The 21,027-nt window shown below is 36.2% G+C and overlaps 1 protein-coding gene across 3 annotated transcripts in view; it reads left to right on the top strand.

Annotated features, from left to right (window-relative positions):
* Nucleotides 1-21,027, top strand: part of TFEC (transcription factor EC) — a 243,807-nt gene that overhangs the window by 22,279 nt on the left and 200,501 nt on the right. For 2 of the 3 annotated variants that reach the window (XR_008527196.1, XM_054559710.1), the window contains exon 1: nucleotides 1,216-1,399. The exons of the other annotated variant lie outside the window; for it this stretch is intronic. The gene's annotated coding sequence lies outside the window, so the exon portion shown is untranslated. Of the gene's footprint in view, nucleotides 1-1,215; nucleotides 1,400-21,027 lie in introns of those variants that run through there. 3 annotated transcript variants of the gene reach the window in all.

Genomic DNA, 21,027 nt, shown 5'->3' with positions numbered 1-21,027 from the left:
GGGAATTTAGAGAAGAATAGAATATATTTCTGTGATCTAGTAATGGCAGCCCACAAAAATTTGATACTCACTTTGTTATAAGACAGAGAAGCTATTATTGTCTCCATTTTACAAATGAGAAACTTGAGTTTAGAGTGCAGAAATGACTTGTCCACAGTAATGCATACAAGTTAGTGAGCGGACCAAGCTCTGCTACTAATTAGTTTACACTACTTTGAACAAGTATCCAGGTCTTCTAACCTTCTCCTCTTTCCATTCTCTCATACTACTATTCCTCATACCGCTCTAGAGGGAAGGTAGCCCATATATTATACTGGAGTGAGCAGAGGATATTGTTGTTCTTCTAGATATGGGTATTAAATGGCACACTGCTTTTCAAAATATATTAATTATAACTTCATTCCTGAGTCAGTCAGAATTGGCTAGGTTATAGTACACAACCCCCCACATCTCAGTAGTTCTAATAAAATAGTTTACTTTTCATTTATGCTACGAGTCCAACATAGCTTATAAGGAAGCTTTGTTCATCAGAACCACTTGAGGCCTGAGCTGATGAACGCTCCATCTGGACACCTGCTTTGGTGATCACTGAGTCAGCTGCAGAGGAGAGCTGTAGAGTCAAGCACTGACAAAGTGTTTCAACCCTCCCTCTTCATTGACCAGAACTAGACTCATGGCCACTACTAACTCTGAATGAGCTACAAGTAGAGAAGAATTGAATTTGAGTGAAAATGGTCAACACTGGTAATAATTGTCATATGCAGATATTCACACACACACACACACACACACTTTTTGCCCTTTCTTTCTTTTTATTTCCTGGGGTGATAACCAACTTGCCCTACAAGACTCTTTAAATGTGGTAAGCCCAGTGTTTCCCGCTTTGTTTTACTTGTTGACTTCTCTAGGAAGGATTTGTAAAATCCAGAGAAACTGAAGCCAGACTATGATGATTGAGGGACAATTTATTTTCTCCCAGGGGCTTTCACCTAATAGTGGCAATATTGTTCTTTTATGGCACATTTAAATTTGTGCTTGCTACTCAATTTTTTCTATTAAGCACCTGTAACTTTTATTTGTGTATAGATAGTTGTAGATAAAATAATAAAATATTCCATACAGCAAAAAAAGTAAAGAATTGGACTGGTGTTTGTAATTGCAATTTGTTGAAGTCATGAGCTCATAAATATTACTCCTCCTCTTTACCATTATACGAAAATATGAGACATGAATGTAACATCAAAAAGAGGAACTAAATCGTGGTTTATATAGCTTGGCCTCCCATAGAAGTAGAAAAAGAGGAGAAGTGGGAGTGAACAGAAAGATAATGCTTATGGTACATACAAAACAAATGGAGAGATTGAGTCTCATGGATTCTTCGCCTGAGCCACCAGCAAAGGTAATTTTTCCTCTGAATTAGTTAATTGGAACTACAAAGTATAAAATCACTCATATTTGGGGCTTTAAAATCATATGGCTATAAATTTCAACTTAGTTTAAATGTTTAAGATTATTAACTTTTAACTTACATTAGCTCAAAAAGTTAGAAATAGGTAAAACTTTCAATGCTGCTATTTGTTTTTTATGGGTGATATTTGATTATAATGCTTCAGTGGTGAATTCACTAGAAGGAAAAGGAAATGGTAAATTGGATAACTGCTTTGTGAGACTTCTAAATGTTACTCTTTTTGGACTGTGCAAAATGGTTTCAAATATCGCTGAAGTTTATAGAGAATTGGCGAGACTGTGTTTCTCTCCTTTTATGCAATGTATGTCTCTGAAGAATTGGTTGAAAATATAATTATTATATATAATGTAGAATATATTAATCTAGCATTGATAAATCATCTCGGAAAAACACAAGACAAAATGATTATAAAGTATATTTTTGATAAAAATATATTTCATAAATTTGAAATTTTGTAAATTCTATGTTCTTAAAGTAGGGCATACATAAATTTGAATTTCATAATTTAGTAAAAGTGAGACGTTTATTTCTGATTATCAGTGTAAATACACTTGTGACTTATTATTTCTTGTATCATGTTGAATCCTATTTCAGATAGCTCGTTAAGTAAAGTGAGTTATTTACGTATAAAAACTGTTAAGTTACATATAAAAACTGTGAGTCAGTTGAACTATATATGAATGGTATAAAACACAAGTTATTCAAACTCATATTTGTAAAACTAATTTTCATTATTGCTTGAAGCATGACAAATTATATAATAAATAAATTAGCAAAACATTTTATAATCTTCTAGGGACAAAAATGAAGAAATTTTTGTAAATTTTTGTTACTTCATCTTTTTAATATGAGCAAATATCAAAAACAAAAGCAAATATAATAAGAAAATGTCCTCTTCAATTCACATATTAAATTAGGATTTGTGAAATACTGCAAAATAGGATTTGTGCTATTATAATGGGACCTAGTATCACATTTTTATAGTAATATGCTATTGCAAAAGAAAGAAAAAGCCTAACATTTTATCCATTATTATGTACTTTAAGCAAGGAGAGCACAACCAAACTTCATAAGATATTTTTGTACCTCAGAACATTAAATTTTTTCCTTTGGATATCATTGATTTTCATCAGCACACTTTTCACTATTTTGAGAATTGTGCCAGAATTTTGAGAAAATAGAAAAATAAATGGCTTAGTGAGCATAATTAAGATGTGAGCTTGTTAAATTTGGCTAGAGATATGGTTAGTTGCTTAAATTACATAAAGCTGACAAGAAGAGGGAATTCATGCTTCAGATGTTTGCATAATTTTTCACAACTAAATAATTTGGCTTGCTCAGTTTAGGTATTTCTTTTCTTGTCCGTAATGCTCATTTAAAGCTACAAAGAGTTTTAGCTGATATTACTTATTGAAGATGAGGGAGAAAAAAGAGAAATAATCATTAAAAAAGACTCTATAGGCTCGAAAATGGACCAGAAACCTCTTTCATAGCATTATATTGAAAAAATTTAGGTGACAAATATAGGATGCTCAGAGAAGGCCTCTTCCAAAATGTGTTAAGCTTTCAAAAACAAAAGTTTGGATAGTTCTTCAGTTTTTAAGGAAAGCTCAAACCTATCTATTTTGTTTTAATTCAATGCATATAGAATAATACAGTAAAGGGTAGTATTTTCCTAATTTTACAAATAAGGAGATTGTGGCTCCGAAATATTAAAAGAAATATTGTGTGTATCTGCATGAATCGTAAACGGGGGACAGAGAATTTGAAGATAGGGGTCTGATATGTGCCAGATTTCAAATTCAAAGCCGAATAATGTACAGCCATGTCCTCCCGGGGACTGGTGTTTAGTGGGAAGCAGGACAGCAGATGTGCAAGTGAATGAGTATCTTCGGTGTGACAAAAGTTGTGTGTGTGATTGTATTAGAATACAGGTGAGAAAACAAAGTGGGCCTGGACCATGGAATTTGGGGATGCCTAGGGAAGGCTTTTAAGGGAAGGCAACAGTTAGAAGAGTTGTCAGGAGTCCAACTTCCCTAAAAAGAGCTAAAGATAATGTGGGCATTTTTGCATCTATTCGTCTCCTATCACTTCCTAGCCCCACACTCAACATATTATTTTTTGATTTCCCTTAGAATCCTGATTTCCATTTTTCCCAAGACTGCTCATTCCCTACTAAACTTACTTTCAGTCACCACATACTATTTATAATCACAAACCCATTTCAGTTTTGGAATACGTTTTCCTTATTGTGTTATTCTATATGCATCAAATTTAGTATGCGTAACTTAACTGTTGAATAAAATTCAATTTGTAATGTTATTTGTGCTTGCTTATTTATTTTTTTTGGAACATCTAGGACCATGTTAACTGTCATAAGTGAAAATAAGAAGAAGAGGAAAGGAGAAAATGGGAAAAGTGAGTCAAAGGAAGACAAAGGAAAAGAGAATAGAGAAAAAAAGCGGGAAAGAAAGAGGGGGCAAAGGAAAAATAAATGCTTGTTAATAAATGTGAGCAGTGCTATGCTTTCACTCTTCTGCGTGTGGAAGTATCAAAGCATTGAGATATAGGAAAATTTTAGGGAATATGATAAAAGAAGGATAAAATTTTAAAACAGAACATAAGAGAGTATGGGAAAGATCATCGGAGGCCTAATGTATGAAATCAAAACTCTTACTGTGATTGGAAGTCCACAAATCATTTTCCAAGTGCTCCATTTTAGTTGTAGTTATTTCAAAATAAAATTCAGTATTAAACAAAAGGTAAGACAAACAAAAGTACCAATAAGTTCAGCTTAAGCTAAGCCTTCCATATGGTATGAAATGTATATGTGGAACAGAATTATTTGATCACAGGATGTGAAAATGGCAAAGTATGTTAATGGCCATTTAGTCCAAAACCTTCATTTAGGAGATGAGGAGATGAAGGTATGAATGCCTTTACCATGTACAAACAAGAAAACATTAGGAGCCTCACGTTCTGGGCTCATTTGTATTAAATGGAGGCCTGTTAACATTGATATGGAAGATGGCATATTTGTAGACTACATCTAGGAACTGTAAAAGCAAGCCCTTGAGAAGTCAAGTAGAAATTCTAAAGAATCACACACACAGAAAAATAGATAACTTAAAATACACACAAGCCATTTCAATGTGGCCAAATTGCAAGAAAAGATTCAAGGCTGAGGATGGGTGTAGTTATGGAGAAGCCTACATGAAATAAATTATTTCTCTGGTTTGTAATATCTTGTTTCCCTATGTTTTTAATGTCTTTTGCTAATTGTGGTTTGATTATAATCTTAGAAGTCGGACTGATATGAAGTTTATTTTTTTAAAATAGATTTTTTATCTTAGAATCTATTTGATATCCATGATACATATTTTTAGAGACAAATGTTTCAGAAATAATTGTATCTAATATTCAAATTTGTTTACGTTCCATGCTCTGCTCCAAGAATGCTCCATGACCTGTCTTCGAATGTGATTTAAGAGAATGAAATCCCTCTCTCCCTCCTGCTGTTTCTGTCTTTCCAATGGCTGGGAGCCTCTGAGGCAGTGTAGACATAAGTGTCCCACTCTGCTCTCAGCACAGGCTAAGATTCTTTAAGGGAGTAACCAGGACTCCTTCAGCATGAGGACCAGGGCCAGGAGAATGAAGCACTTGCCTCAGGTACAAAATTTAAAGGAATACAAAAAACAAAAACAAAACCAAACTCAGAAATCAAGATTAATAATATATTAATGCAATATTTTTTAAAAATCAAAATTTATGCCCCAAACTCTGTAATGCATAAAGTATCAAAGGATCAGTAAAGGTGCTGTGCTGAGCCATACTGGGGACAAAAGAAAAAGAAAATCAGTAAAGCTGATCTGAGAACTGGGGAAAAACAGGGCATTTTATTTTATTGGTAAAGTAGATCTTAATAATTAGGCAGCCCCATGACAAAGAATGTTATAAAAAAGACAGAAAGATAGAAGCAGTCATTCAGTCAGCCAACCTAATCTTTTTGACATATTAACAGTCCTGATTAAACATGTGGCCTGAGGATGGCAAGTGAGGACCATGTTTTGGAGATGCTGCTAAAAGCAAGTGCATAAGAGCATTCACAGCTGGACATTTCTCCCTGGAAATGTTTTCTTTCTTTTTTTTTTCCTGGCACTGCAAAGACATCGAAGTTGGTAGAAAGCAAAATGTGCCTGAGTTTAATGGGATCAACTTTAAAAACAAAAACAAAAAACCTTTGAGTTAGCCACCTGAGGTAGATGCTGGCAGGTTTGCTGTAGGCCCAATGGCACAGTAAGAAGTACGACATGGAAATATGTCAACTGTAGCGTGGCGAGAAATTGCCTTTTGTAAAATAGTCCTTTGATATCTTAAATAAATGTGATGTTTGATCACGTGGCTGTGGTTGCTTCCTTTCCCTTAGCTAATGTCTATTCACTCTCTAGTTCTTGGTTTAAATACTAGTTCTTTAAGAAAGCTATCTCTAATTCCTCAGAATAGATTCGATCTCCCATTTGTATGTTAATTGGACCACATATGTAGCATTCATCAGAATGATGTGTTTCAGTCAGGGAAACAGAAATCGTACTAGGTCTTTCAAGGAGAGTGAATCTAATAAAGAGAATTGGTTACACAACTGGTGAAAGCATTGAAAGCAATAACTGAAAAAGAGGTAACTCAGAGACTGAGAGTGTATTTGTTACTTCTGGGGGTGCATAGCAGGGGCTAGAACAACCAAAGAGGAAAATTCGGCAAGGGATAGTATGGCAGAAGAGGAAAAATCAGGGCCAAGGCTGGGACCCCTGTGAAAGGTTTCCAGTCCCTTTCGGAGATACCACCACAAAACAAAGAGAGAAGAATTAATATCCAAGACAGGAAGATCCACGATTTATCCCCTCCTACTACCTTCTAATCTTGCACCAATGCCTCTTATTGGCCAAACCAAACTGGAAGTCAGTTGGCAAAAAATTCCGGAAGATAGAGTTTGCAGGGATATATCTGGTGTCTTGTGATAATAAAACAGAACCTGGGAGAAAGGAATTAGGCTGATGCAAATATTAAAGTATCTTAAAGATACTTAAAGGTACTTTAAAGATGCAAGTATCTTAAAGAATTATATATTTATTAATGCTATTATAAGTGCAATGCCAGTCTCTCTAGGCAGTCTGTAATTTCCATGGATCAGGAATGTATCTGCCTTGTTCATTAATATATATTCCCAGTCCATTTAATAGCATCTAACCCATAGAAGATTTTAAATAAATAAAAATATACCTGAATGAATACCATCATTCCTACCATGCTTTCAAGAGTTATGAAACTCTTGAAGGAGTACATGTTAGTTACATACTCCTTCAAAAATGATTTTGAATAGGAGCTCAGTGATATACCAGGAGATAGTAAAGACTCTATCTGAAGAAAGTGAGGAATGGAGATGAGAGAGAGAAAGAAAAGGAGGTGCATTTGAAATCGACAGTTTCAGAGCCTGGAAAAATTCTTTTCTCTCTAAGCCTGGAGTGTTTTATGCATCTCACCCTCTCATTTCATAGGTCACCCAGTACATATATCAACTTGGGAGGATGTTTATAAGGAATAGGAAGACTAGTATCATTTGAAGAATGGCCATTGAGCTCAAGATGCGTAACTAAAATTAAAGAACAGTCCTCTTAATGTCTGTTTCAAGACAATGGTTAGCTGGCCCTGTGTACTTTACCACTAAGAGCAGAATCACTCTTCTCTCCTTACAATTTCATCTAATCCCCTGCTTTAAGAGATGGGTCACAGACATGAGATTTTAAAACCTGGGGACACTTTTCTGTTTTCTTCCTTTTTCTATGATTCCAGTTACCTGTGTTATCAGGCCACTTGAAGTTATCTCACAGCTCACTGGTGTCCTCCTAATTTTTTAAGTCTTTTTCTGTCTTTGTTTAATTTTGTCCAACAATTTCTGTTGCTGTTTCTTTAACTTTCCTAATCTTTTTTTTATGCAGTGTCCAATTCATTCCAATCTTACCTAGTGGTTTAAAATTTTTACTTCATTATACATTTTATTTGGTTTGCTAATAGTAAAGGAAGAGCTTTTTTTTTCCCTCTTTGTCCAATTATTGTTAATTACTACTGGTAAAGTGAATGATCTGAGGAGGAATGCAAAACAGAAAGCAGTAACCACAACTGTGACAACAAAGAAGTTAAAAATAACCAGCTGGGTATGGTGGCTCACGCTGTAATCCTAGCACTTTGGGAGGCCGAGGTGGGTGGATCACGAGGTCAGGAGTTTGAGACCAGCCTGACCAACACAGTAAAAACCTGTCTCTAATAAAAATACAAAAATTAGCCGGACATGGTGGCTCATGCCTGTAGATCCCAGCTACTCAGGAAGCTGAGACAGGAGAATCCCTTGAACGCAGGAGGCGGATTGCAGTGAGCCGAGGTTGTGCCACTGCACTCCAGTCTGGGCAACAGAACGAGACTGTCTCAAACAAAACAAAACAAAAGAAAAAACAAAACAAAACAAAACAAAAACACCCACAACATCGCCACCACTGCCTAACCTAATTTGCTCAAAGGATAAGGGATGTCATTGCTATTTGTCCAGCCTGTTGGTATTTCCTGATTGCAAGTTTTTCCAGTCTTCAGGCTGGGATTTATGTTGTCCAGTATAATTTTTATTTAAGGCATTGTACTTTCTTCCTCTATAACTTAGATTTAGGTTTTAAAAATATCTTTTATGGCTTGCCTCAACATGCTTATGCTTTCCTCTACCTTCTTGAACATATGGTGTGGGGTCATAGTAGCTGTTTTAATGTGCTTTTACTATCTCTGTCATTTGCATCATTCACTGGTCAGTTTTTGTTGAATGATTTTTCTCCCTCTCATTGGTCATACTTTCCTAATTTCTTGCATGCCTAATAATTTTTGATTGGATATCAACCATTGTGAGCTTATGGAATTTTTAGTATTTTTTTAAGAAAATATTTTTGAGCTTTGCTCTAGGATGCAATTAAGTTGCTCGGAAACATATTTATCCTTTCACAACTACTTTTTCAACTTTGCTAGGTGGAACAAGAGGAGGCTGGTTTTGTCTCCATTACTAAGGCAATACGATTCTGAGTACATTTCTTGATGCATGTCCTGTGTAATACAATATTTCTCCCCTCTGGCTTTTGGAAATAACAATTCCCAGCTTTATGTGATTTCTGGAAATTGCTCCTTCTGCTCCTTTCCAGTCATTGCCTGGTCTCATGTAGTTTGCTTACACACATGCCCTGATCAGTACCCGCTTGAAGACTCTAGGGGAACCCTCTGCAGATCTCAGGAGCTTCTTTTCTTTGCAGCTCTTTTTACTTTGGTAAACTCTGCCCTGCAAATTCTAACTGCATTGAGCCTCCCAAATTCTCATCTCTGTCTTCTCAATTCAAAAAGAACACTGGACTCTGTTTAGATTCCCTCTTCTTGGGTTTATTCCCTAATTTTCTTCTATCAGGATCATGCTTCTGTGGTGCCTGTTGTTCCATGTCGGAAAATTGTTTCATATGTTTTCTTTGACTTTTTAGTTGTTTAAGGTATGAGGGTAAATATAATCCTTGTTCTTCTATCTCGGCTGGCAATGGGAGTCCTTGACATTTTTTAACTGAACTAAACCTTTTACGCAAATTGCTCCTAAATACCACTTTTTTATTAATTCAAAGTTTAATATAGGTGTACTTGGAGAGATGAGTATTACTCTGCACCCTCAATAAGAAAGGGTTTACTACCTTTTTTTTTTTTTTTGAGAAAAAGTGGTCACAGAGAGATTTATATTTGTTTAAACTATTCTACTTCCTGTATGGGGAAGAAATGAAAAATCTTCCAGAAATTTTATCTTTGTTTACATCCAAGGTGCTTCCTGAATTAGTATGGATGGAAAACAAATATTTAACCCAGTGAAACAAATCAATTCAAGTTTCAGTAGTATTTTATAAACCAATTAAATCTGTCACTTCATATTATCTGAGACTAGATATGTCCATGCATTATTTCACCCATTAAAATGTAAATCTCCCAAATATAAAAATTTTTATAATAATATTAAGAGATAAGCATATTTGTCCTGTTGAATGAAAAAAAAATTCCATTGTAACAAGTTCTTATTTTGGAAAAAAACCAAAACCAAAAACCAAAAACAAACCCTACTACAAGGAGAAGAAGAAAAATCCAACAGAAGAATAAAAATTTCAACAGCTAGGTCTGGGCACAGTGGCTCATGCCTGTAATTTCAGCACTTTGGGAAGCCGAGGTGGGCGGATCACTTGAGGACAAGAGTTCAAGACCAGCGTGGCCAACATGGTGAAACCCCATCTATACTAAAAATACAAAAACTAGCCTGGTGTGGTGGTGGGTGCCTGTAGCCCCAACTAGTCAGGAGGCTGAGGCAGGAGAATTGCTTGAGTCCAGGAGGCGGAGGTTGCAGTGAGCTGAGATCGTGCAACTGCACTCCAGCCTGGGTGACAGAGCGAGACTCCATCTCAAAAAAAATAAATAAATAATAATTCTGACATAATATCAAAGAAAATATTCTATGTTTAGATTAATGTTACAAGAAATCTATTTTGAATTTAAGATTGATCAATCATTCTTTTAAAAGAAATTCAGACTTTCTCACACATTTCTTTATTTTCATATGCTACTGATTAAGCATGTGAAATGCCAGAAAAACTCACTAACAGTGCACTGCATTCTTTCTAAAGGAGACCAGTGAGAATACTGTGGTTTGGATAAAATTATGTTTAAATTATGTTTAGAATTCATAATTTTAGAACTCCAAATCCTGATTTTACATTAATTATGCTCATTAAAGAGGGATGCATACAAAAATTAATGTTTAGTACTTTGATTCTGGATAAAGCCATATATCAGGAAGGCATTATTTTAATATAAACAAATATGATGTGGGTTTGAGTCACACTCACATGCCTTCCAATCACCCTTACTCTACCTCTGAATGCTAATATAAGAACATGAAAACTCTTCTTATGAATCTTTAAGTGTTAGTTTCACTTCCTTTAGAATAATATTAAAATAGCATTCCCCTAACTATACACTCTGCGAGAAAACAATGTGACAATAAAAACGCAAGCATTTTATTTGAAGAGTAGGTGCCGGGGTTGTTGCTGTTGTTTTTCCTTAATATCCCCAACCATGTGATATATAACCGTGTGACTGTGGTGGTTTGCTTGTCAAGCAGGAAGGTAGGTCATAGTTTTTATTTTTTTTTTTAATGCCATTGAATTATAGTTCTAGTTTCTCCAAAATAAAACTGACAAGAATGTCCAGTGTCGTTACATGTATTCAATATTGTGTTGGATGTCCCAGCTGTTATAATGCAATTTATTCCCTGAATTCTAAAATTTACTAAATAACTTGTTTTTCTATTGTAAAAATAATTCTTGCATATCATTGAAAATCCTGAAAATAGAGTGAAGTTGAGAATGGGCACTTATAGTTCCACCACCCAAAGAAGAGGAGCTTAAACAGAAGTAAGGTCTTCTGATTAACACTGAGCAATTTTGAGTAAGAAATACGAGACTAGTAGTAAAACTATGATAGCAAACAAAGCATAACAACTGTACTTTTATAGTTGTTAAAAGTTAATTTTAGATTAAGTGTGAAAAAGATGTTGGTGTTTTGGAATATGTAAGTATTTGGAGGTTAAAAGCCAACAGAAACAAACTTCTCAATTTCAGAATTTACTTGGTGGAGAAACAAGATAGGGAGGAGAAAGGATATTTGGTTTTGTCAAATTTCCATTTGGTTTTATGTTGACTGTTGTAAAGGAGTTTACCACATGGATGCCCCATTGCCTAGAGTCAAGACAAACTACATGAAGAAATAATGTTTAATAGCTGAGTCCAGTGATGAACACTTAATGTCTCAGAGTTCTTTATTGTCTGATCTCAGGAGAAAAGGCTGAAAAATAAGGGTTTTTGTTTTGTTTAGTTGGATGTGGAATGCAGGAGTTGGGACAATGGGAGCAAATTTAAGCCAGAAATAAACTTTACTTTTTATGAGTTATTATTTTAATTGTATATTGCTGGTTTTCATTTGCTAATAAATATTTTAGCAAAATCTCTGTTCATCAATGAGACTAATTTTCTCCATTGTGTACTTACTGCAGGCAATAAAAATACATTGAGGAATACAATTTCTTTTCTTCAAAACTTTGAAAGAGTTTTTATAATATCAGAATAATCTCTTCCATTAATTTTTGTGAAATTCTCCTTATAAAATTATAGAAGCCTTGGGTTATCCTTTGGGAAGATTTTAAACTATTGGTTAAATTTCCTTAATAAGACCATAATAGTTTTCTGCTTTTACTTGATTCCGTACTAATAATTTATGTCTTTGGTGATTTCTTAATTTCACTTGGGTTTTCAAATTTATTGGTATAAACTTGTTTTTAATATCTTTTTTAAAAATTATTATTATTATTATTATACTTTAGACTCTATGGTACATGTGCGCAACATGCAGGTAAGTTACATATGTATACATGTGCCATGCTGGTGCGCTGCACCCACCAACTCGTCATCTAGCATTAGGTATATCTCCCAATGCTATCCCTCCCCCCTCCCCCCACCCCACAACAGTCCCCGAAGTGTGATGTTCCCCTTCCTGTGTCTTCCCTCTCATTCCATACATTATGTATTTGTGAATTATATTTATTCCCCTTGGTCAACTTTGCTGGAGGTTATTTTTGTTATTTCTCTAATAACTAACTTTTTTGCTGGTTTTAACTTTATATTTGCATTTTTTTTACTGAGTTCAGCTCTAATAATTATTTTTTCATCCTTTTTGAGAGGCGATTTTGCTGTTCTGTTTCTCAGTTCATTAAGTTGGATGCTTAGCCATTTTTGTCAGTTTCAAAGATTTTAACTGGATACACCATACTTCTTTCGGTTTTCTTTTTTACCCTATCAATCATTCTTTCTGGATCCATTTACCCTTATCTCCCTGATCACTTAAAGTTTCTCAGAGATTAGTCTTTCGGCCATTTTTTTTTTTCTGTATCTACAGTCCTTCTCTTGATGATCTCATCCAGTGTTGTGCCTTTAATTAGCGACCCTATGTGAATGACTCGCAGATTTACATCTATAGTGAAAAACCTTTCTCCAGAGCTCCTGACTAAATTGTCCAACTTCTGGTTTGCATCTACACACTGATGTCTAATAGATGTTTCAAACTCAACATGTCCAAACAAAATTGCTGATGTCTTCCCTCTTCCTATTGAAGCTATTTCATCCACAGCCGCAATGGAGGTTAAAGATCCCTTCTTTTTTTCTAGTATCTTGGACAAAATAATTCAGTGATCTAGAGTCTCCTCTTGCCCAATCTATTAGGAAATCTTGTCATTTTATACTCAAAATAAATCCAGAATCCAGCCACCTCTCACCACTTCACTCCTTCTGTTCCTGCTTCTGTTCCCTGCTCTGAAACAACCACTTCTCACCACTCCATTGCTCTGTTCGTGGATTCTGTTCCCTGGTCTAAACCGTCCTCATCTTGAGCCTGGATTACTTCAGTGTCTCCTAATTGATTTCCCTTTTGTCTCACCCTTCACCCCATCCATAGCACTATATAGTTTCAAAGAGCAGTTAGTGTGATCCTGCTAAAATTCATGTCAACTCTTCACTCGCTCCTCTTCTTTCATTTACTATCTCACTGAGTAAAAGCCAAAGTCCTTAAATTGGCCCCCGCTCACTGGGTTCCATCCACATTGGCCTCCTGTTTCTGGAATACTCTGACCACAGGGCTTTGTACTGTCTATTATCTCTGTCTGGAACACTCTTTCTTGCAGGAAACCCCTAACTAAGTTGAAGTCTTTGCTTAAATCTCACTTTCTTTATGAATTCTCTTCCAATAGCCCTATTTAAATTTTTAGACCTCTGCTACTTGTCAATCTTACTTCCTTTATCTGGGTCCATTCTTTTCACAGCATATTTTACTTATTTATTAGAGTTATTATTTATTGGCTGTTCCCCCCATTAAAATGTAAACTCTAGTGGAGCAGGAATATTTTTTGTCTATTTTATCCACTGATGGATTCTCAACTATCCAACACATAGTAAGTACATAATATATTTTTGTTAAATGGAGTGAATGATTGAATGAGAGATAATTTCGTAGGGTATAAGATTCTAGGTTGACAGCTACGTTTTTGTTAGCACTTTGAAGTTATTACTTTCCACTCTTCCATTATTGTCACTGAGAAATCATCCATCTCAGCAAACTATCGCAAGGACAAAAAACCAAACACCGCATATTCTCACTCATAGGTGGGAATTGAACAATGAGAACACTTGGACACAGGAAGGGGAACATCACACACTGGGGCCTGTTGTGGGGTGGGGGGAGGGGGAAGGGATAGCATTAGGAGATATACCTAATGTAAATGATGAGTTAATGGGTGCAGCACACCAACATGGCACATATATACATATGTAACAAACCTGCGCGTTATGCACATGTACCCTAGAACTTAAAGTATAATAATAAAAAATATATATATATATAAAGATAAATCATCCATTAGTCAAATCATTGTTCTTTTTAGCTAATCTGTCTTTTCCTTTTGGATGTTTTAAGAACTCTTTGCCTTTGATATTCTGCACTTTCACTATAATATGTCTAGGTATAGGTTTCTTTTACATAATTCTGATAAAGATATTGAGCCTCCTAGATTTGAGGATTTGCATCTTTCATCATATTAGGAAATGTCTGTCATTATATTTGTGAATATTTCTTCTACATCTTTTTTCTCATCCATTTCTGAAACTCTAATTAGACAGATATATGTTGGAATCTCTACTTTTACATCTTTTAACTTTAATATTTTCCACTCTTTTGATTCTCTGTGTTTCATTTTGAGTAACTTATCCAGATATGTCTCGCAGTTCACAAATTTGTCTTCATCTTTGTCTAATCTGTTGCTTAATCCAAACTTTGAGTTCCTAATTCTAGTTTTCACATTACTCACTTCAAAAAATTTTATTTTGTTCTTTTTCAAATATGTCTAGTCAGCTCCCATAATATTTTCTTTCTTCATTGCACTTTCAGTAGTCTCTTTTATTTATTTACATATATCAGGTAAACTCATTTTGTAGGCTTCTTCTGATTATTATAAAAGCAACCATCTTTGATGGCCTTACTTGGCAGTTACTAGTTTAAATCTTGATTCTCCCTCATGATTGTTTGTTCCTTGGTATTTGGTGGACTTTTCACTGTGAGCCAATCTCAGAGCATTAACTGTGGGACTTCCTTAAGGTATGTATTAAGGTGAATTTGTCTATAGAAGGTTTGGGTTCCTTTTGTCAGGAAACTGTGTATCCTACCAACCCTGGATCACTTTAATCTGCATTTTCTAATAGGTTATTTTGAACCATATAGGTGATGTGAATTCTTGCCTTAGACACCTGAGATGGAGGCTTGTGATTAGGAATTGAAGATCATTAAATTTCTCCAACCTCTTTCTGCCCTCCACTCAGAGGCAAAGCTGCAATAGGCAGGTGTCTCCATAGACACTAAGCAAGGATATTTCTTTCAGACACTGACAATAATGCTCTTTTTTTGAGGGTCCTGGTTTTGGTAGGTTTTCTTTGTTATACTCAGGTCCTGGACTCTGCCTGTCATCCCTCAAGTGGAAACTTATTGAGTCTTGAACTCTGGTTTGTCAGGGATTGGCAAGCAGTCCCGGGCAAATTCCTACTCTGAGACTTACTTGTCTTTGTAGATCTGCAGTTGCTCATGTTTCTGCTGGTTGGGGAATTCCTTGACTGTCTTCCCTTGCCAAGACAGGTGTCAAAATGATTTTTAAAACTGCTAGTTAACATTATTGGTTATACTATACTCGTAGGTTTTTCACTTAATTACTTGTCTTCCATTATTGCTGGAAACAGAATTCAAACTTTCATTTCCTGTCAGTGTTTGTTTTACCTTTGTCTATTACTTTGAATTTGTCGTCTCAGTTTTAATTTGAGTTCAGAAATATGAAGGAAACAGTGATAGTTGATTTTTAATTATGTACCATACTTGAATCTTAAAGTCTTACTTTATTTGTTGTTATAGGGGTTTTGGCATTTTAACTTATAAGCAGTCTGAGAAGTTTTGCCTGCTCTAGAATGACCTGATTTTAGTGGATGCCATGGACATTTCTAAGTCAGTAAGTGAAGAATTCAGGTCCATTTGTGTGTGGATTCAGTCTGCACCTGGACCTAAGTTAATCCAAAATAACTTGAGTTTCCTGAGAGTATGTCTTAAACTGAAACTCCTTGAGACCTGATAGTATCTCTTAGGTCCCTCAACAAATCAAAAGTTTCTTTTTGGCTTCTAGGATCTTGGTATTTGTGTAGAAATACTCTGGCTTCTAAGAATTGCCTGTAATTCATTGAGCTCAGAGCATCTGCTAGATGTGAGTCTAATGGTTATGGTCTTGTATGTGTGTGCACCAAAGGAAGTGGTCTCTGTGCTGTGAATTGATGGGTGCTGCCTGACCCCTTATGACCCAGTGATTTTTCTCCTCTGTTCATCTGTGGCCTAGAGATGACTGTTTTAGCTACTTCACATGGGACAGAAAAATCAGGAGTCAAAGTCATCAGATAGCTCAGGGGTGGGGGTGAGATTTGTAGATATCAATTTACTCTCTCATGAGCATGAATTTTATTATTAGTAAGGTGACTGTCATTTGGGAAGGAAGAGAAAAGATTTAGGACAGGTGAATTTTCAGGGAGAGAAGAGGAACCAGTCTCAAGCTGTTTGAATAATTTACTCTTGTGAAAAGAATAATTTCACAAATCAAAACTTTCCTAAGGTAAAAGGAAAAAGGTGGGGTGATTGTTATAGAATACAGTTTTATTTGCATTTACTTTTACTTTTTTGCTACAGTTGGCTAGGATTGCATTTTTCCTAGCAGTATAGTCTATATTAGTCAGGGTTCTTCAGAGAAACAGAATCTATTTATCTAGAGAGAGAGAAAGAGAGAGAGAGAGAGATAGAGAGTGGTAACTGACTCACATGACTGTGGTTGGCTGGCAAACTGGAGATTCAGATAAGAACTGATGTTGCAGTCTGGAATCTAAAATCTTCTGGGCAGGGCAACAGATGAGAAACTGAAGCAGGAATTCTATGCTGCAATCTTGAGGCAGAATTGCTGCTTCTTCTGGAAATCTTAGTCTTTACTCTTAAGGCTTTCAACTGATTGGATGAAGCCCACTCATATTATGGAGATTAATTTTCTTTATTCAAAGTCTACTGATGTAAATGTCAATGTTGAGGCCAGGCATGGTGGCTCATGCCCGTAATTCCAATGCTTTGGGAGATGGAGGTGGGAGGAGCGTTTGAAACCAGGAGTTTGAGACCACCTTGGGCAACAGAGTGAGATGCCCATTTCTAAAAAAAATAAATGTCAGTGCAAATCACATTAAAAAATACCTCCATACCAATATCTAGACCGTGTTTGACCAAACAAACTGGGCATTGTAGCCTGGCCAAGTAGACACAAAAAATTAACAATCACAAATCTTACAAAATTTTAGTGGACTGCCTGCCGATTTCAGTTAACATGATTCAGTTTGCCAAAACCTGTAACCTTTGGGTTATGCCTTGTGAATACTTCAGTTTAATAATCCAAATACCCAGATGAGTGATATTTCTTATTGTGTTGAGGCTCTACCTTTTCTTTGTTTCATTTTTTTTGTTGTTGTTGTTGTTTTGCTTTTTTTTGATGGAGTCTCACTCTGTTGCCAGGCTGTAGTGCAGTGGCACAATTTTGGCTCACTGCAACCTCTGACTCCCGGGTTCAAGCGATTCTCCTGCCTCAGCCTCCCGAGTAGCTGGGATTACAGGTGTGTGCCACCATACCCGGCTAATTTTTGTATTTTTAGTAGTGACAGGGTTTCACCATGTTGGCCAGGATGGTCTCGATCTCCTGACCTTGTGATCTGCCCGCCTTGGCCTCCCAAAGTGCTGGAATTACAGGTGTGAGCCACTGCGCCCGGTGAGGCTCTACCTTTTCTTAATAGCTGAGTGTCAGTAGAATCAATAGATGTTTATAAAAACCTAGGATGAGGAAGAATGTCTGGGAGCCCTTCATCTCTAGTCTCTTCTGTGATTTCCCTTCTCCCCATAAACCTGTACTAAACATTATAATTAAGGGCATTGTGATATGTTTGCAGAAGGAGTAGAGACAGAGACTTGCTGGAGGCACCTGGAGAGTGTGTTTCCTCACTTCTCTGACTCTTCCCAGATCCTTTTCTAATTGCTAGGATCCTGCAGTTCCCTATAGAAGCATCAATCATATACACAGCAAGGGGTGATGTGCGGAACTCAGTTTGGAAAGACGTCTATTCAGTTTCTTGATTTAGACTTCAGCAATTTCAGTTCACTAAATATGTTTTCTCTGTCTACTTCCAGCTGGGAAACCCTGGACTGATGTTTGTCTCTTTCATGCTGCGCTTCATTCAGCTTTTCGTCCTGGAATGAGAATTATTACCCTCATATCCTCTGCTTGGCTTACTCTGCATTTTCTCTAAAGGTCTGTTGTGACAACCTCTCTGTATTGATTAGGGGAGTCTGGTCTTCTGTATCAAAAAGATCTCATAGTATAGAGGTGCAGATAAGATAGGAGTTTATTTTCTCTTGTGTGAATAGTCCAAAGTCAGGCAGGTGGTCTGAAGATCTTGGTAGAATCTTTTCTCCTGAAGGTCAACCAGTACATTTGTTGGTAGATTGGCTCTGTCCTTCTCAAATGTATTTTTGTCTCTGGTTCAAGGCAATTGTCCCAGTGGTCACCATTATCCAGCTAGCGAGAAGTTGTAAAAGAGGAAATTAGGGCAGGCTTCTTGTCTAAAGGAGATAACTTCAAAGTCACACGCCTGACCTTCATTCACATCCTGTGAGACTCAATGTAGTCACAGGGTGACACCTAACTGCAAGGGAGGCTGGGAAATGCAGGCTTTACCTCAACAACCAGGTATTCAGCTAAAACTCAGAGGGTTCTATAAATAATCGGTGGTCTATGCTACATTTATACCAGGCATTCAATTTTTTATTATTGATAGTTAAGACTTTTTTTTGTTATAAATAACAAATACTTTTGAGCTGGCTTTAACAAAAATGGGGAATTTATTATAAAGACGTGGGGAATTCAAGGGTAAGAATGGACTTCAGGAAGAGACTGGAAACAGGAACTGAAAATTTTTAGAATCCTTCCTCTGTCTGCATCTCTGCTTCTCTCTGTATTTCTGATCCTTTCTTTTTTCATAGCCTGGCTTTCTTTGACCCTCTGGGCACATGAGAAAAAGCACCTTAAGAGCATCTGAAGAGCCCCCAAGTTAACCTGTGGCAATTTTAGCTGCATGCAGAACTCATTTGACTTCTCTAAGTTCCAATTCCAAATATCTGGGTGGAGGAATCTGATTGGTTCAACTAGGGTCAGGTGTCTACCTCTGCTGCACTTAATTGTTGCAAATGCGGTGGGAGTCATACGGTACAATTGTAGCTGGTAGGACCCAGCTGTATGTGGGAGTACATTCTGAAAAATAAAGATAGATTCCCTAAAATGTGTCCACTACCTCGAGTCTTATCAGTATTCTTAGTAATCCATCACTTCAAATATGAATGATCCTTATGTTTTGTTTCATCCTCTACCAGTTTATGGCTAGCGTATGTCATAGAGACCAGAGGAGTTCATAGCAAATCTCATTGTTTGTGAGTTGTGAAGAAAATGGAGAACCTCTTGGGCCTCTGAAGTACATTCTTCTAGCTGTATGGGTAATCTTTTCATCATAGAAAATTGTACTTGGGAAAGAAAAAGAGCTGTTCTGATAGCTGCCCACTGGTTACTAGCCTGGCACTCACAGTAAGGTACAGTGTTCTCTTGCTTAACCTAAATGGCACCAGTATCTCGTGATATCACTCTGTGATCGTGATGAAAAGGGATAAACCCCAAACCAGACCATAATAATATCTGAACAAGGACCATGTGCAAACCACAAAAATGACCAAATATCTTTCCCTCCTGGTTAACATGAGTGACTATTTATCAATTGCAGCCTTAAACTCACTGTGTTTTTTCTGCTTCTTAGAAAATTATTGATATCCAATTGTTGAATTAGCCCCACTTTTTGATAACATTCAGTCTATAGCTAAGTCCTTCTTTGAACCCTCCCTAAAAATCATGTAAAACAAGCCCAACTTCTGTTACCTGCTCCCAATAGCACCTTTTTGCAGAGATACTTCAGAGCTCCTCATGGGATATGGTGGCCCCTGCTTCAGCAAATAATACATCCAACTTTGACTGCCTCTGTGCTTTCAGTGGTCTCTGGATGGTGGTCACTAACATTCTTTACTAAAGAAGCTGAGAAGAAAAAACAAAACAAAGCACACATGATCATACACAAGGGACTCTGTCCGTTTTACCTTTGTCCAGTTGTACTGAGCATGTTTTTAGATTAATGAGTTGGCTTGTTTAGAAGGTGACTAAATACACCTATTATAACTTGAGTAGTTCCATAGTTTGTTGCAAGACAACCTTGTAACAAACTTTTTTCACTTAGTTATTAAAAAATTATTAAAAATTTAGAAAAATCCCCATAAAGATTATTTATTATTTCTGACATTAACATCATGGGAATATATTAATTTAAATTGTTCCAGTTCCTTTCCTTTAAATAGTTCTAGATATTTAAAATTGCTCACGCAACTTAAATTTGGAATCATAATTGTCTTTAATTTTTACTTTTACTGGCTATACCCTGCCTTACTGATACATTCCTCCTGTGAACCTCTGAAACAACTCTTACAGCACTTACTTACTTAGCATGCATTATTAATTAAATTTTAATAGATATGCATCTGTTTACAAACCCCTGTAATTTACAATGATTGTAAATTTCTAGACATTATAAGAGAATTTTTTCCAAGTCTCCTACGGGGCTTGATACTTATACAAAATAATTATATTATAAATAAATGGCTGATATCTGGATGGTGGGGGAAATTTGTTGACAGCCCAGAAAGATTGCTAGATTGCAAATTCCTTGAGGAAATACATTGTGTCATCTCTAGTAGATAGAATTTCATGTCTCATGGATGTGTTAGTTCATCATGGTTGCCCTATAAACATTTGCTGAATGATGAAATGCTACAGTGCACACAATGCACTACAGAGCATGGAGAGTCAGGTGAGGATTCTAAATGGGAAGGCAAAAATTGAAGATAGTTTTAACCTGACTTCTCATTTAGCCTCTATGGCTGGGTATGTGTTATTCATATTCCTTTAGGCGTTACATCTAAAGTAGTTATTGGTGTGCATATGTTGTAAGACACTGCCAATACATCATTGTTTTAGTTTATAATACACATATCTTTTTTGTTATTAGTTTTAATGATGTAATACTTTGAAATTATATAAAAGTTCTTGTCAGCAGAAATTCAGGATTTGGAGAGGATCTACTAGGCTCTCTCAAGGATGCTGAGGTAGTCTTTGGAGCCTAAAATTCCTCCTTATGAGACAGAGTCACTAA

The sequence above is a fragment of the Pongo abelii genome, chromosome 6 (genome assembly GCF_028885655.2).
Source record: "Pongo abelii isolate AG06213 chromosome 6, NHGRI_mPonAbe1-v2.0_pri, whole genome shotgun sequence".
Lineage (NCBI taxonomy): Eukaryota > Metazoa > Chordata > Mammalia > Primates > Hominidae > Pongo > Pongo abelii.
This window is presented reverse-complemented; position numbering and strand designations above follow the sequence as displayed.